Raw genomic sequence first — 15452 nt, forward strand, 5'->3', positions numbered from 1 at the left:
AGCCTATTTTGGCCTTAATGACCTTGCCGTTTTTTGAAATTCTGACCAGTGTCCCTTTATGAGGTAATAACTCAGGAACGCTTCAACGGATCCTAGCGATTCTGAGATTGTTTTTTCGTGACATATTGGGCTTCATGTTAGTGGTAAATTTAGGTCGATAATTTCTGAGTTTATTTGTGAAAAAAACGGAAATTTGGCAAAAAATTTGAAAATTTCGCAATTTTCACATTTTGAATTTTTATTCTGTTAAACCAGAGAGTTATGTGACACAAAATAGTTAATAAATAACGTTTCCCACATGTCTACTTTACATCAGCACAATTTTGGAAACAATTTTTTTTTTTGCTAGGAAGTTATAAGGGTTAAAATTTGACCAGTGATTTCTCATTTTTACAACAAAATTTACAAAACCATTTTTTTTAGGGACCACCTCACATTTGAAGTCATTTTGAGGGTTCTATATGGCTGAAAATACCCAAAAGTGACACCATTCTAAAAACTGCACCCCTCAAGGTGCTCAAAACCACATTCAAGAAGTTTATTAACCCTTCAGGTGTTTCACAGCAGCAGAAGCAACATGGAAGTAAAAAATGAACATTTAACTTTTTAGTCACAAAAATGATCTTTTAGCAACAATTTTTTTATTTTCCCAGCGGTAAAAGGAGAAACTGGACCACGAACGTTGTTGTCCAATTTGTCCTGAGTACGCTGATACCTCATATGTGGGGGTAAACCACTGTTTGGGCGCACGGCAGGGCTTGGAAGGGAAGGAGCGCCATTTGACTTTTTGAATGAAAAATTGGCTCCAATCTTTAGCGGACACCATGTCATGTTTGGAGAGCCCCCGTGTGCCTAAACATTGGAGCTCCCCCACAAGTGACCCCATTTTGGAAACTAGACCCCCCAAGGAACTTATCTAGAAGCATAGTGAGCACTTTAAACCCCCAGGTGCTTCACAAATTGATCCGTAAAAATGAAAAAGTACTTTTTTTTCACAAAAAAATTATTTTAGCCTCAATTTTTTCATTTTCACATGGGCAACAGGATAAAATGGATCCTAAATTTTGTTGGGCAATTTCTCCTGAGTACACAAATACCTCACATGTGGGGGTAAACCACTGTTTGGGCACATGGTAAGGCTCGGAAGGGAAGGAGCGCCATTTGACTTTTTGAATGAAAAATTATCTCCATCGTTAGCGGACACCATGTCGCGTTTGGAAAGCCCCTGTGTGCCTAAACATTGGAGCTCCTCCACAAGTGACCCCATTTTGGAAACTAGACCCCCCAAGGAACTCATCTAGAGGCATAGTGAGCACTTTAAACCCCCAGGTGCTTCACAAATTGATCCGCAAAAATGAAAAAGTACTTTTTTTTCACACAAAATTTCTTTTAGCCTCAATTCTTTCATTTTCACATGGGCAACAGGATAAAATGGATCCTAAAATTTGTTGGGCAATTTCTCCTGAGTATGCCGATACCTCATATGTGGGGGTAAACCACTGTTTGGGTGCATGGCAAGGCTCGGAAGGGGAGGCGTGCCATTTGACTTTTTGAATGGAAAATTAGCTCCAATCGTTAGCGGACACCATGTCGCGTTTGGAGAGCCCCTGTGTGCCTAAACAGTGGAAACCCCTCAATTCTAACTTCAACACTAACCCCAACACACCCCTAATCCTAATCCCAACTGTAGCCATAACCCTAATCACAAACCTAACCCCAACACACCCCTAACCACAACCCTAACCGCAACACACCCGTAACCCTAATTCCAACCCTAATCCTAACCCTAATCCCAACCGTAGCCCTAATCCCAACCCTAACCACAACTGTAACCCCAACACACCCCTAACCCTATCCGTAACCCTAACCACAAGCCTAATCTTAACCCTATTTCAAACCCTAGCCCTAATTCCAACCCTAACTCTAATTCCAACCCTAACCCTAAGGCTATGTGCCCACGTTGCGAATTCGTGTGAGATTTTTCCGCACGATTTTTGAAAAATCTGCAGGTAAAAGGCACTGCGTTTTACCTGCGGATTTACAGCAGATTTCCAGTGTTTTTTTGTGCGGATTTCACCTGCGGATTCCTATTGAGGAACAGGTGTAAAACGTTGCGGAATCCGCACAAAGAATTGACATGCTGCGGAAAATACAACGCAGCGTTTCTGCACGGAATTTTCCGCACCATGGGCACAGCGGATTTGGTTTTCCTTAGGTGTACATGGTACTGTAAACCTGATGGAAAACTGCTTCGAATTCGCAGCGGCCAATCCGCTGCGGATCCGCGGCCAATCCGCTGCGGATCCGCGGCCAATCCGCTGCGGATCCGCGGCCAATCCGCTGCGGATCCGCTGCCAATCCGCTGCGGATCCGCTGCCAATCCGCTGCGGATCCGCTGCCAATCTGCTGCGGATCCGCTGCGGATCCGCGGCCCATCCGCTGCGGATCCGCTGCCAATCCGCTGCGGATCCGCTGCGGATCCGCTGCCGATCCGCTGCGGATCCGCGGCCGATCCGCTGCCGATCCGCTGCCGATCCGCGGCCGATCCGCTGCGGATCCGCTGCCCATCCGCTGCCGATCCGCTGCGGATCCGCTGCCCATCCGCTGCCGATCCGCGGCCGATCCGCTGCGGATCCGCTGCCAATCCGCTGCGGATCCGCGGCCGATCCGCTGCGGATCCGCGTCCGATCCGCGTCCGATCCGCTGCCGATCCGCTGCGGATCCACGGCCGATCCGCTCTGTGTGCACATGCCATAACCCTACCCCTAATTACCCTACCCGTAACCCTAACCCTACCCCTAACCCTACCCCTAGTTCTAACCCTAGTTCTAATCCTAACCCTAGAGGAAAAAAAAAAAAAAAAAAAATTCTTTATTTTATTATTGTCCCTATGGGGGTGATAAAGGGGGGGGGGGTTATTTATTATTTTTTTATTTTGATCGCTGTGATAGAACCTACCACAGCGATCAAAATGTACCTGTAAGGAATCTGCCGACTGGCAGATTCGGCGGGCGCACTGAGCATGCGCCCGCCATTTTCCAACATGGCGGCGCCCAGCGAGGAGACGGACGGACACCGGGAGGATCGGTAAGTATGAAGGGGTGGTGGGGGGGTGGATCAGAGCACGGGGGGGGGAACGGAGCACAGGGGGGGTGGGTCTGGGCAAGGAGGGAGCGGACAGGAGGACGGGGGAGCCGGCAGGCGGACGGAGGGGACCGGACCCCATAACAGAGGACGGGGGGGGCGATCGGTGGGCGTGGGGGGGGGTACTTCAGTATTTCCAGCCATGGCCGATGATATTGCAGCATCGGCCATGGCTGGATTGTAATATTTCACCATTTTTTTAGGTGAAATATTACAAATCGCTCTGATTGGCAGTTTCACTTTCAACAGCCAATCAGAGCGATCGTAGCCACGGGGGGGTGAAGCCACCCCCCCTGGGCTGAAGTACCACTCCCCCTCTCCCTGCAGATCGGGTAAAATAGGAGTTAACCCCTTCACCCGATCTGCAGGGACGCGATCATTCCATGACGCCACATAGGCGTCATGGGTCGGATTGGCACGGGTTTTCATGACGCCTACGTGGCGTCATGGGTCGGGAAGGGGTTAATGGCATCAGAGAGACCCTCTCTGAAATTCGCCGCCAGGGCGCACTCATTCCACTGAGTAAGCACAGCCCATTTACGGAATTTCTGGCAGTATATTTCAGCTTCGTCTTGCCCCTGAGATAGGGACATCAAGGCCTTTTCCGCCTGAAGCTCTAACTGAGGTTCCTCATAAAGCAACCCCGAGGCCAGAAAAAACGCATCCACATTGAGCAACGCAGGATCCCCTGGAGCCAATGCAAAAGCCCAATCCTGAGGGTCGCCCCGGAGCAAGGAAATCACAATCCTGACCTGCTGAGCAGGATCTCCAGCAGAGCGAGATTTCAGGGACAAAAACAACTTGCAATTATTTTTGAAATTTTGAAAGCAAGATCTATTCCCCGAGAAAAATTCAGGCAAAGGAATTCTAGGTTCAGATATAGGAACATGAACAACAAAATCTTGTAAATTTTGAACTTTCGTGGTGAGATTATTCAAACCTGCAGCTAAACTCTGAATATCCATTTTAAACAGGTGAACACAGAGCCATTCCAGGATTAGAAGGAGAGAGAGAGAGAGAAAGGCTGCAATATAGGCAGACTTGCAAGAGATTCAATTACAAGCACACTCAGAACTGAAGGGAAAAAAAAAAAATCTTCAGCAGACTTCTCTTTTCTCTCCTTTCTCTGTCAATTAATTTAACCCTTTTTGGCCGGTCAAACTGTTATGGTTCTCAATGGCAAGAGAACATAGCCAGCAAACATAAGTACTAGCTCTTGGAAGGATGGAAACTAAACTGACCATGAACTAAACCTGCCGCACAACTAACAGTAGCCGGGTAGCGTTGCCTACGTTTTTTATCCCTAGACGCCCAGCGCCGGCCGGAGGACTAACTAATCCTGGCAGAGGAAAATATAGTCCTGGCTCACCTCTAGAGAAATTTCCCCGATAGGCAGACAGAGGCCCCCACATATATTGGCGGTGATTTTAGATGAAATGACAAACGTAGTATGAAAATAGGTTTAGCAAAATTGAGGTCCGCTTACTAGATAGCAGGAAGACAGAAAGGGCACTTTCATGGTCAGCTGAAAACCCTATCCAAATACCATCCTGAAATTACTTTAAGACTCTAGTATTAACTCATAACATCAGAGTGGCAATTTCAGATCACAAGAGCTTTCCAGACACAGAAACGAAACTACAGCTGTGAACTGGAACAAAATGCAAAAACAAACGAGGACTAAAGTCCAACTTAGCTGGGAGTTGTCTAGCAGCAGGAACATGCACAGAAAGGCTTCTGATTACAATGTTGACCGGCATGGAAGTGACAGAGGAGCAAGGTTAAATAGCGACTCCCACATCCTGATGGAAACAGGTGAACAGAGGGGATGATGCACACCAGTTCAATTCCACCAGTGGCCACCGGGGGAGCCCAAAATCCAATTTCACAACAGGCTATGGTCAGGAGGATAATTCCTGGGTTGTTGCCTCTGATGTTCATGCGGCCAATTTGGTTCGTGCCTTCCATGTGGCTCACCCTGATCGCCCTGGGGGTTTTGATGAGGGTTCGGTGACCCCTCCTCAAGGGGGGGGTACTGTTGTGAACTCTGTTTTCAGGCTCCCTCTTGTGGTCACAGGTGGTATTGTGTGACTTTTGTTTTGGGCTCCCCCTGGTGGCTTTGTTTGTTATCCTGCGGATCTGTGGCTGATCAGCTGCCTCGTTATTCACTTGGGAGTTTCCTATTTAGCTCTGTTTCACTTCCACTTGTTGCCGGCTGTCAATGTACTCAGTGCTATTCTGATTACTCCTGATTATCTTCGGTTTCAGTCTCTTCAGGAGAAGCTAAGTTCTGTTTAATTATTTTTTGCTTATCAGTCTGCAATATGATTTCTGTGTATGATGAGTTTAGTCCAGCTTGCTAATATGTGATTTCTTCTGCTGGTTTGCTCTGGGGTACAGAGTTGCTTCCCCCGCACCGTTAGTTGGTGCGGGGGCTCGAGCGATCTCTGCGTGGATATTTTGAATAGGGTTTTTAATTGACCGCACAGTTCCCTTTCTATTTTCTGCTTTCTAGTGTTAGCGGGCCTCATTTGCTAAATCTAATTTCATCTCTGCGTTTGTGCTTTCCCCTTTACTCACCGTTAATATTTGTGGGGGGCTATTCTATATCTTTGGGGTCATTTCACTGAGGCAAGTGAGGACTTTCATTCCCTCTAGGAATAGTCAGTTTCTCAGGCTGTGAAGAGACGTCTAGGATTTTCAGGTAACGTTCCACGGCTGCCTATAGTTGTTTGCGGATAGGATCAGGTTGCGGTCAATTCAGTTACCACTTCCCCAGAGTTTGTAGTCGGTTTAGTTACTTAGCTAGTCCTACTTGCGATCCTTGCCACTAGGATCATAACACTCTTCTCCAGTCTTCTGTGGGTGAAGGGAAGGCCACCATAACACAGTGCAGCAGGGAAGGCTGCATCAAAGGGTGGCAGCCTAGCCTGTGTGATCCCATGGAAGATTTTGGGAAGTAAAGAGGTTTTGAATGACATGGAGCTTATTGCAGATGACATCGAGATTCCACAGAGAGAAGAAACAGTGTAGCAGGGATCAAATGGATAGGATTAAGGTTGGAAAGGTTGCAGTAGCTTCTAGTAGCTGGAGAATTATTGGAAGGAGGAATAATAGAGGGTATTAACTTTGGAGGTCCATGATTGGGAAATATATCACCAGCAGTGAGTAGAAGCAGAGAAAGGACATGAAGGTGGGGGAAGGAGAGTGCATTTTTTTAAGGGGGTATCTGATGTTTAGGACCAGGTCAGCTGATGAGGTGAGGCAAGAAGGTAGGAGGGAAGGAGAGAAAAATATTTGATTAGAGGTTGATGGGATTTGGGGACAGCGAAGGGGAGTAAGTATTAGTGGAGCCAAGACTGCAAGGGCATATCCAAGCATAGTGTGAAGCAATTGAGTAAAAATGCAGAAGAAGATGCAGTTATAATTGGTTGAAGCTCTTACCTTGTCTTCACTTCTGGTACATTTCTGGTATATTTCAGATGTGCACTTAAAAGCTGCATGCATAGACCACGTTTAAAATAGACACATGGCTCCAATTTTATACAACTTTAATTACACATGAAAGTTATGGAATGCGAACAGAAGGTACAGAGAGGCAAATCAGACTATCCAAGAAAAGGATGTACTAAGAGAGAGGAGTTTATTTAACCCCTTAACGACCGCCGATACGCCTTTTAACGGCGGCCGCTAAGGGTACTTAATCCACAGCGCCGTTAATTAACGGCGCTGTGGAAAAAGTGAATAGCGCCCCCCAGAGTCGGATTTTCTCTGGGGTCTCGGTTGCCGAGGGTAGCCGAGACCCCAGAGAACATGATTCGGGGGGTTTTTACCGACCCCCGAGTTGCGATCACCGGTAATTAACCGTTTACCGGCGGTCGCAACAAAAAAAAAAAAACGCGATTTGCCGTTTAATTTCTCTGTCCTCCGATGTGATCGCACATCGGAGGACAGAGAAATGTGGTCCCCGATGGCCCCCAATAGCCCCCCAATACTCACCTACCTCCCCCGGTGCTCCTCGTGTCTCCCCATGGGCGCCGCCATCTTTTTTCCGGGAAAAAATGGCGGGCGCACGCGCAGTGCGCCCGCCGCCCGGCACCCGGAAGATCTTTGGGGTCTCGGCTGCCGGGGGTAGCCGAGACCCCAAAGAACATGATCGGGGTCGGTTTGCACCGACCCCTGCTTTGCGATCGCCGGTAATTAACAGTTTACTGGCGACCGCAAAAAAAAAAAAAAAAAAAAAAAGCGATCAGTTATTTCTCTGTCCTCTGATGTGATCGCACATCAGAGGACAGAGAAATAGGGGGATTCGGGGACCCTAACATACTCACCTGGTGTCCCCGGGTCCTCTTCTGTCTTCTCCTGCCAGCCGGCTTTTTCATCATGGCGGGCGCATGCGCAGTGCGCCCGCCATCTGCTGCCATCTGCCGGCTGGCAGGAGAAGACAAGTTGGGGCTAAAATTAGGGTTAGGGTTAGGGTTAGGGTTAGAGTTAGGGTTAGAGTTAGGGTTAGAGTTAGGGTTAGGGTTAGGGTTAGGGTTAGAGTTAGGGTTAGGGTTAGAGTTAGGGTTAGGGTTAGGGTTAGAGTTAGGGTTAGGGTTAGGGTTAGAGTTAGGGTTAGGGTTAGGGTTAGAGTTAGGGTTAGGGTTGGGGCTAAATTTAGGGTTAGGGTTAGGGCTAGGGTTAGGGTTAGGCTACTTTCACACTAGCGTTTTTTGGCTTCCGTCGCAATGCGTCGTTGGAGAAAAAACGCATCCTGCAAAAGTGCTTGCAGGATGCGTTTTTTCTCCATTGGCTTGCATTAGCGACGCATTGCGACGGATTGCCACATGTCGCATCCGTCGTGCGACAGATGCGTCGTGCTTTGGCGGACCGTTGACACAAAAAAAACTACATGTAACTTTTTTGTGCGACGTGTCCGCCATTTCCGACCGCGCATGCGTGGCCGGAACTCCGCCCCCGCCTCCCCGCACCTCACAATGGGGCAGCGGATGCGTTGAAAAAACAGCATCCGCTGCACCCGTTGTGCGGCGCTTACAACGCTAGCGTCGGTACGTCGGCCCGACACACTGCGATGGGCCGAGTACGACGCTAGTGTGAAAGTAGCCTTAGGCTTCTTTCACACTTGCGTCGGTACGGGGCGGTCGCAATGCGTCGGCCCGATGTACCGACGCACGTTGTGAAAATTGTGCACAACGTGGGCAGCGGATGCAGTTTTTCAACGCATCCGCTGCCCAGTCTATGTCCTGGGGAGGAGGGGGCAGAGTTACGGCCACGCATGCGCGGAAATGGCGGACGCGACGTACAAAAAAAAGGTTACATTGAACTTTTTTTGTGACGACGGGGGCTAAAGTTATGGTTAGGGTTGGGGCTAAAGTTAGGGTTGGGGCTAAAGTTAGGGTTAGAGTTGGGATTAGGGTTAGGGTTTGGATTAGGGTTGGGATTAGTGTTACGTTTGGGATTAGGGTTGGGATTAGGGTTAGGGTTGGGATTAGGGTTAGGGGTGTGTTGGATTTAGGGTTTTGATTAGGGTTATGGTTAGGGTTGAGATTAGGGCTGTTTTGGGGTTAGGGTTGTGATTATCGTTAGGGTTGTGATTAGGATTATGGATCGGGTTGAGATTAGGGTTAGGGGTGTGTTGGGGTTAGGGTTGGAGTTAGAATTGGGGGGTTTCCACTGTTTAGGTACATCAGGGGGTCTCCAAACACGACAGCCAATTTTGCGCTAAAAAAGTCAAATGGTACTCCCTCCCTTCTGAGCTCTGCCGTGCGCCCAAACAGTGGTTTACATATGGGGCATCAGCGTACTCGGGATAAATTGGACAACAACTTTTGGGGTCCAATTTCTCCTGTTACCCTTGTGAAAATAAAAACTTGGGGGCTAAAAATCTTTTTTGTTGGAAAAAATTTTTTTTTTTTATTTTCACTACTCTGCATTATAAACTTCTGTGAAGCACTTGGGCATTCAAAGTTCTCACCACATATCTAGATAAGTTCCTTGGGGGGTCTATTTTCCAAAATGGGGTCACTTGTTGGGGGTTTCTACTGTTTAGGTACATTAGGGGTCTGCAAATGCAACATAACGCCCGCAGACAATTCTATCAAAGTCTGCATTCCAAAATGGCGCTCCTTCCCTTCCGAGCTCTGCCGTGCGCCCAAACAGTGGTTTACCCCCACATATGGGGTACCAGCATACTCAGGACAAATTGGACAACAACTTTTGGGGTCCAATTTCTCTTGTTACCCTTGTGAAAATAAAAATTTGGGGGCTAAAAAAATCTTTTTTGTGGGAAAAAAATATTTTTTATTTTCACTACTCTGCATTATAAACTTCTGTGAAGCACTTGGGCATTCAAAGTTCTCACCACATATCTAGATAAGTTCCTTGGGGGGTCTATTTTCCAAAATGGGGTCACTTGTTGGGGGTTTCTACTGTTTAGGTACATTAGGGGTCTGCAAACGCAACATAACGCCCGCAGACAATTCTATCAAAGTCTGCATTCCAAAATGGCGCTCCTTCCCTTCCGAGCTCTGCTGTGCGCCCAAACAGTGGTTTACCCCAACATATGGGGTACCAGCATACTCAGGACAAATTGGACAACAACTTTTGGGGTCCAATTTCTCTTGTTACCCTTGTGAAAATAAAAACTTGGGGGCTAAAAAATCTTTATTGTTAAAAAATATATATTTTTTATTTTCACGACTCTGCATTATAAACTTCTGTGATGCACTTGGGCATTCAAAGTTCTCACTACACATCTAGATAAGTTCCATGGGGGGTCTAGTTTCCAAAATGGGGTCACTTTTGGGGGGTTTCTACTGTTTAGGCACATCAGGGGCTCTCCAAACGCGACATGGCGTCCGATCTCAATTCCAGTCAATTTTGCATTGAAAAGTCAAATGGCGCTCCTTTGCTTCCGAGCTCAGCCATGCGCCCAAACAGTGGTTTACCCCCACATATTGGGTGTCGGCGTACTCAAGACAAATTGTACAACAGCTTCTGGGGTCCATTTTCTCCTGTTACCCTTGGTAAAATAAAAATTTGGAGGCAAAAAGATCATTTTTGTAGAAAAAATGCGATTTTTTTATTTTCACGGCTCTACGTTATAAACTTCTGTGAAGCACCTGGGGGTTTAAAGTGCTCACCACTAGTGTTGAGCGATACCGTCCGATACTTGAAAGTATCGGTATCGGAAAGTATCGGCCGATACCGGCAAAATATCGGATCCAATCCGATACCGATACCCGATACCAATACAAGTCAATGGGACTCATGTATCGGACGGTATTCCTGATGGTTCCCAGGGTCTGAAGGAGAGGAAACTCTCCTTCAGGCCCTGGGAACCATATAAATGTGTAAAAGAAAGAATTAAAATAAAAAATATCGCTATACTCACCTGTCCGACGCAGCCGGGACTTCAGCGAGGGAACCGGCAGCGTTGTTTGTTTAAAATTCGCGCTATTACTTGGTTACGTGAATTCCCGGCTTGTGATTGGTCAGGTCGGCCATGTTGCCGGGACGCGGACCAATCACAGCAAGCCGTGACGAAATTACGTCACGGCTTGCTGTGATTGGTCCGCGTCCCGGCAATATGGCCGCCCTGACCAATCACAAGCCGTGACGTCACGGGAGGCTGGACACGCGCTCATTTTAAAATGGGCGCGTGTCCAGCCTCCCGTGACGTCACGGCTTGTGATTGGTTGCGCCGCGGTCAACCAATCACAAGCCGGGAGGCTGGACGCGCTCATTTTAAAATGGGCGCGTGTCCAGCCTCCCGTGACGTCACGTAACCAAGTAATAGCGCGAATTTTAAACAAACAACGCTGCCGGTTCCCTCGCTGAAGTCCCGGCTGCGTCGGAGAGGTGAGTATAGCGATATTTTTTATTTTAATTCTCTCTTTTACACATTTTAACATTAATGTTGTTGCGATACCCGATACCCGATACCACAAGAGTATCGGAATCCCGGTATCGGAATTCCGATACAGCAAGTATCGGCCGATACCCGATACTTGCAGCATCGGAATGCTCAACACTACTCACCACACATCTAGATAAGTTCCTTAAGGGGTCTAGTTTCCAAAATGGTGTCATATGTGGGGGGTCTCTACTGTTTAGGCACATCAGCGGCTCTCCAAACGTGACATGGCGTCCGATCTCAATTCCAGCCAATTCTACATTGAAAAAGTAAAACGACACTCCTTCTCTTCCAAGCTCTGCGGTGCGCCCAAACAGTGGTTTACCCCCATATATGGGGTATCGACGTACTCAGGAGAAATTGCACAACAACTTTTGTGGTCTAATTTCTCCTGTTACCCTTGTGAAAATAAAAATTTGAGGGCAAAAAGATCATTTTTGTAGAAAAAATGAGATTTTTTATTTTCACGGCTCTACGTTATAAACTTCTGTGAAGCAGTTGGGGGTTCAAAGTGCTCACCACACATCTAGATAAGTTCCTTAAGGGGTCTAGTTTCCAAAATGGTATCACTTGTGGGGGGTTTCCACTGTTTAGGCACATCAGGGACTCTCCAAACGCGACATGGCATCCGATCTCAATTCAAGCCAATTCTGCATTGAAAAAGTCAAACGGTGCTCCTTCACTTCCAAGCTCTGCGGTGCGCCCAAACAGTGGTTTACCTCCACATATGGGGTATCGACGTACTCAGGAGAAATTGCACAACAACTTTTGTGGTCTAATTTCTCCTGTTACCCTTTTGAAAATAAGAATTTGTGGGCGAAAAAATCATTTTTGTGAAAACAAATGCGATTTTTTATTTTCATGGCTCTACGTTATAAACTTCTGTGAAGCACTTGGGGGTTCAAAGTGCTCACCACACATCTAGATAAGTTCCTTGGGGGGTCTAGTTTCCAAAATGGTGTCACTTGTGGGGGGTTTCCACTGTTTAGGCACATTAGGGGCTCTCCAAACGCGACATGGCGTCCGATCTCAATTCCAGCCAATTCTGCATTGAAACAGTCAAACGGTGCTCCTTCACTTCCAAGCTCTGCGGTGCGCCCAAACAGTGGTTTACCTCCACATATGGGGTATCGGTGTACTCAGGAAAAATTGCACAACAAAATTTGTGGTTAAATTTCTGTTTTTACACTTGTGAAAATTAAAAAAAATGGTTCTGAATTAAAATGTTTGCAAAAAAAAGTTAAATGTTCATTTTTTTCTTCCACATTGTTTTAGTTCCTGTGAAGTACGTAAAGGGTTAATAAACTTCTTGAATGTGGTTTTGAGCAGCTTGAGGGGTGCAGTTTTTAGAATGGTGTCACACTTGGTTATTTTCTATCATATAGACCCCTCAAAATCACTTCAAAGGTGATGTGGTCCCTAAAAAAAACATGGTGTTGTAAAAATGAGAAATTGCTGGTCAACGTTTAACCCTTATAACTCCCTAACAAAAAAAAAAATTGTTTCCAAAATTGTGCTGATGTAAAGTAGACATGTGAGAAATGTTATTTATTAACTATTTTTTGTGACATATCTCTCTGATTTAAGGGCATAAAAATACAAATTTTGAAAATTGCTAAATTTTAAAAATTTTCGCCATATTTCCATTTTTTTCATAAATAATCGCAAGTAATATCGAAGAAATGTTACCACTAACTTGAAGTACAACATGTCACGAAAAAACAATCTCAGAATCAGCGGGATCTGATAAAGCGTTCCAGAGTTATAACCTCATAAAGTGACACTGGTCAGAATTGTAAAAATTGGCTCGGTCATTAAGTACCAAATTGGCTCTGTCACTAAGGGGTTAAACAATTTGCTGGTTTACAAAGCAGGGAAGGAAATGAGAGCAGACAGACACCAGAAACATCTATCTAATATATAAAGCTGAGTGTTTGTATGTGTATGTGTGTGTGTGTATGTGTTGGTCACACCCACTCCACATAGGCTCGCCCACTTCACAACCAATCACTAAGTGTCTTTCATTTCACCAGAGCTGTTTAAAAGATGAAAGGTGAGCTGTGATTTGTTGCTATGGGCAACAGTTTTCCTTAGCCACACCCACTCTGCATAGCAGGCACACGCCACATCTAGCTCCGTGTCTAGAATGGAGTAGCTTCTGTGAGGCATGACGTCAATGGAAAGGGAGAAGCCTCATGGATAGAGATGTGAGGAGCAAAATGAGAGCTGTCAGGGGGAAAATGAGAGAAGTACCTTCTGTTGCAGTATGAGGCTGTGTATAGAGAAGAGTGAAGCACAGCAGGTGGAGGCTGTGTATAAGGCCACATTCACACGTTCAGTATTTTGTCAGCATTTTGCCTCAGTATTTATAAGCCAAAACAATGAGTGGGAGTAAAATACCGATGTGGTGACATGTTTCTAATAAACTTTTCCTCTGTTTGTTTTACTCCAAGTTTTCCTGAGGTAAAATAATGACCAAATAACTTGTGAATGAGGTCTAATACAGGAGGAGACGACACACAAGTATATACTATATAAAGTAGGAGATGACATACAGGTATATACTATATACAGGAGGAGATGACATACAGGTACATTCTATACACAGGGGAGATTACATATTTTACCTCAGTATTTATAAGCCAAAATGAGTGGGAGAAAAATACAGAAGTGGTGGCATGTTTCTAATAAACTTTTCCTTTGATTGTTTTACTCCAAGTTTTAGCTTGCAAATACTGAGGTAAAAAAATGAACAAATAACATGTGAACGAGGTCTAATACAGGAGATGACACAAAGGTATATACTTTATACAGGAGGAGATGACATAGAGGTATATACTATATAAAGGAGAGATGACACAGGTATATACTATATACAAAAAATTGGAGTCCGGCTCAACAGGACAGGATTTTCCTTTTCTTTTTCTTTTTCAAAAGAAAATATGGTGCATACAAAAGAAAAATTTACATGGTCGGCATGACCAAGTCGATGCGTTTTCACTGCACTAGGCAGTCTTACTCATGGTACAGGTATATGCTATATACAGGAAGAGATGACATACAGGTATTTACTATATACAGGGGGAGATGACATACAGGTATATACTATATACTAGGGAGATGACATGCAGGTACATACTATATACAGTAGATGACATACAGGTATATACTATGTACATGGGAGATGACATACAGGTATCTACTGAGAGGAAAATGACAGGTGTGAGGTCAAAATGACAGGTGTTAGGGGGGAAAATGAGAGGAGTGAGGGGGAAAATGAGAGGAGTGAAGGGGAAAATGAGAGGAGTGAAGGGAAAATAAGAGATGTGAGGGGGAAAAAGAGATATAAGGGGAAAATGAGAGAAGTACAACTCCTGGTTCCAAATGACACCATTGGTGCAAAAAGAGAAGTTTTTCTCAACTAGATTTATGCCCACATTCAAAGTTGAAGGACAGATTTACCACTCAATTGGCTCACTGCTTCCATTACAAGGAAAAAGAACCTAAATTTCTTCAACTCTACTTCAAGGGAAATGTAGAAGCAGAGGCTCAGCAGAAATGCTCTTTAATTCAAAACACTCGCCTTGATATTGTCACTAACTTGCAGCAGTTGAATGCATGCCAAGTGATGATTTGGCAGGGACAGGATGGCCATCACTTTGAAATACCTCAGACAAATCCTGCAACAGCCAACCCCTCAGGGAAAGAGTGTCGGCCATGGACTTCTATGCCTATGGAGTCATGACAAGAGTTGGTGAGAAAAATCACATCCTCAAATGCAGACATGTGTATACAATATGCTTATTGCAATTAGTGCAATTTCTCAAGTGTTTCCAATTGTATATGGAAGAGGAGTGTGAGGTGCTGCTGGAGGAGGTGACTGTAAAGGAGAAAAGCTGTGCTTTATATGCAATATAATCATTATAATTTGTTATAACTAACCACAGTTAGTTACTATGCCTGGGCAACGCTGGGCTCTTCAGCTAGTGTCTGTATAAGGATCTAAATAGTTGGCTAATGCTGGATTCAGTAGTTCAGTTGTGCTCAGCAGAAGCAAACATACCTGTGAATGAGAAAGGTGGGTCATTGGACCGGATGGTAGTGATGGGAAAATGGATAAATAAAGTCCATGAGATTATATTCTGGTATATTGCAGTTGTGCATTTAGAAGCCGCACTCAAAGGAGCTGCACACATGGACAACAACCACCTTCAATCATCTGTGCAGGCCCCAATATATATTTAACCGTTGGCTGAACCTATTGACAATGTCAAGTTCAGGCGATATTAATTTTAGTATGAGGGGCTAACACCAAGTATTTGAAAAATAAACAAAATATATTGTGTAATTTATTTGATGTTGAATACCACATGTGTGTATGACTACTATT

At 45.4% G+C, this 15452-nt stretch overlaps 1 protein-coding gene across 1 annotated transcript in view; it reads left to right on the top strand.

Annotated features, from left to right (window-relative positions):
• The window catches only part of NMBR (neuromedin B receptor), a 536877-nt gene that overhangs the window by 127343 nt on the left and 394082 nt on the right, over positions 1-15452 (top strand). The window lies entirely within an intron of this gene.

This window comes from Ranitomeya variabilis, chromosome 2, assembly GCF_051348905.1.
Source record: "Ranitomeya variabilis isolate aRanVar5 chromosome 2, aRanVar5.hap1, whole genome shotgun sequence".
NCBI lineage: Eukaryota > Metazoa > Chordata > Amphibia > Anura > Dendrobatidae > Ranitomeya > Ranitomeya variabilis.